Source organism: Podarcis filfolensis, assembly GCF_964270895.1.
Source record: "Podarcis filfolensis genome assembly, chromosome: 2".
NCBI classification, from domain to species: domain Eukaryota; kingdom Metazoa; phylum Chordata; class Lepidosauria; order Squamata; family Lacertidae; genus Podarcis; species Podarcis filfolensis.
In genome coordinates this window covers 19,547,811-19,548,250 of record NC_139605.1, presented here as the reverse complement: position 1 = coordinate 19,548,250, position 440 = coordinate 19,547,811, and positions in this window count along the sequence as shown.

The following is a 440-nucleotide window of genomic DNA, read 5'->3' as shown; positions in this document are numbered from 1 at the left end:
CCCGGGTCCTGCCTTGAAGCGCTCGCCCAGCGCCGCGAGGGGGTGGCGGGGATTGGGGCACCATCCCCGCAAAAAAAAAAAAAAGTTAAAATAAAAATACGAGAACGATTGTGTAAGGGGAAGTTGAAACTTGTTCGCCTCTGCGACCAAGCTGGAGAGAGAGGTTGCGCAGCTCCAAGCTAATCGGAGTGAGTTGATTTTTTTTCCCTAGGCGGAGCGGAGGCGCCTTTTCGCGGAACCGGTCTGGCAACGGGGTGCAAAACGTCGCATTTCCCCTTTCTGGTTTGCTCAGGAGCCAAGTTTCACTGAGTTCAGAGGGGTTAATTTCCAGGGTGTACAAACTGATTGAAATCCGAAGCCTGATACGCCCAAGATCCAGAGTTCGTTTGAAGGGTTTGTGGGGTGGGGTGGGGTGGGGGGCGCCTAGCTTCGTTATTGCA